This window comes from Anarrhichthys ocellatus, unplaced genomic scaffold (genome assembly GCF_004355925.1).
Source record: "Anarrhichthys ocellatus isolate YVR2014 unplaced genomic scaffold, GSC_Weel_1.0 scaffold29, whole genome shotgun sequence".
NCBI classification, from domain to species: domain Eukaryota; kingdom Metazoa; phylum Chordata; class Actinopteri; order Perciformes; family Anarhichadidae; genus Anarrhichthys; species Anarrhichthys ocellatus.
In genome coordinates this window covers 1,462,640-1,464,655 of record NW_022280059.1, presented here as the reverse complement: position 1 = coordinate 1,464,655, position 2,016 = coordinate 1,462,640, and the positions used below count along the sequence as shown (strand labels likewise).

General features: G+C 44.4%; 1 protein-coding gene across 1 annotated transcript in view; it reads left to right on the top strand.

Moving 5' to 3' along the window:
• The first annotated feature begins 504 nt into the window (after nt 1-504).
• Nucleotides 505-2,016, top strand: part of caln1 (calneuron 1) — a 68,285-nt gene continuing 66,773 nt past the window's right edge. Inside the window, exon 1 of the mRNA XM_031863477.1 lies at nt 505-962. The gene's annotated coding sequence lies outside the window, so the exon portion shown is untranslated. The remainder of the gene's footprint in view (nt 963-2,016) is intronic.

Genomic DNA, 2,016 nt, shown 5'->3' with positions numbered 1-2,016 from the left:
TCCTGTCTCCCTCTCTACAACATGTGTTTGCCAGAAGCAGATAAAAGCCAATTAGATACACTGGTGTATTGCTTTTGGAGCCTGGCTGTCAATGAAAACGTGGGTAAATTGATGACACCCAAAAATTGAAGAAGGAAAAAAAACGTAAAACTGTCTGAAAATGGAGAGCTAATAAGTCAAAGAAACATAATTCTACAACGTTGTATTTTTGTGGTCGGTAATGAAGGCCTTATTTCTTATATTTCTTATATTATCTTATTTTGTTTCTGCTGGATACAGGTTCACTTTTTTAAATTTTGAGCTGAGAAATGACACCGTGGAAGAAATTCTCCCTGTTATTGTTTCTAAACGGTTCAGGTCGTTGCATGGTTCAAAAAAAGACACAATAAACATAATAAGGAAGAAAAAGAAGAGTGAATGCAGCCAATCGCTGCTCTCCTGCTCTCCAGCGTATTGATTTGGGTCGGAGCGTCTCTTTCGGCCAACCGGTCTGCTCTCATCAATCATATACCGACGCTCCGCACACGTGCGTGCGGATCTCAAATCCATGGATTTTATACTTTGAGGCGCCGGACCTGTGCACTGGAAGGTTGTTTGTTTTTTTAATGACTAGAATTCATTGACCGTGAATATAACCGGATACAACGTGGGATCAGACATTTAAAAAAAAGAGATGCGAGTTTGGTGAAAAGTGCAACTCGAGTGAATGCGCGGTGATCAGCAGCTGTTTCATATCTAACAAAACAGGAAAGCATTTTCATCTATTTGCGATGGGAAGAGATATGCGCACTGCGTTTCAAAAAATAAAGGAATAATTCCCTAATTACACAACGAGCAACCTGGAATCCATCAACCAGGCTGATTGAGGAGTCCACCTCTAGTCTCTAAACTGGATGCAGCTGCTCGCATCGATCAACGGATTTGATTAATTAAACACCTTCAGACACTTATCACCCTCAGAGGTAAGTTGGGGGAATGACACCAAAAATGGACCTTCAACGGGAAATGAATATGCTCATTACAGCCTGTTGTTGTTGTTGAATTATTTTGTAATGTCCATATTTAGACATAAAAGTCCGCCCCCCCCCCCCTCTTCCCAACACACGCACCTGTTGTTCGGATCGGTCATGACGTGGTTGTCCAAGAGTGTGCATTATTATCTGCTCTGCTGTATAGTTTTCATTCTTTTCTAAGGAAGATGGTGGATTCTGTAGAGAATGTGAGGAGAAATGGCCTTGATTCATATTTAGCATTTTGCGTAACGAGATTCCTTATGGACTGCAGTAGCTAAATTGACTGATCCGTGTTTCATTAAGTTTAAAAGAAAAAAAAAAAGAATTATTGACCGCTGACCTGCGCGAGATGCATGTTTCGAGATAGGCCTCACGCGACGTGCTGTTTGCAGAGGCAAATATAATCTTGTCTATTTATCTTCAAACTAAAAGCACTCGCTCATAAAACAACATGAGATCGGAGCAGAAGGACTTTTATTTAGAAAACTCCTGTTGCATGTCACACTGATGACGAGCAACTCGCAGGAAGCTTGTTTGTGTGCGCGCTTGTGTGTGCGCGCGTTGGTGATCATTGTGTAGCGTTGGAGCCGTGAAGGGCTTCAGCCGAGCTCTCACCACTGTGAACCCCCCGCCGGGATGCCCACCGCCCCCGCACCACCACAACCATCCTAATCCTCGTCCTCTCGTTGCGCAACGCTTGGACCGCACGGTGGCGCACGCTGTTGCGCACGGCGCGCTGTGCCGAAGACGTGTCGCTTGTCTTTGTGATGTGCCGTCAGAGTCTCACAGTGTTGACCTGAGGAGCGCTCTGCGCGCGTAATCCTCTAGGATGTGAAGGCTGCGTCACCAGCACCCTTTCCTGTTTCTTTTCCCCTTTATCTGTCATTCTTGTCTTCGTACTTTCTCCCTGTCTTTTCTCTCTATTGTGTCATTCCTTATTTGTCTGTCTGTCTATACTCTCTCTCTCTCTCTCTCTCTCTCTCTCTCTCTCTCTCTCTCTCTC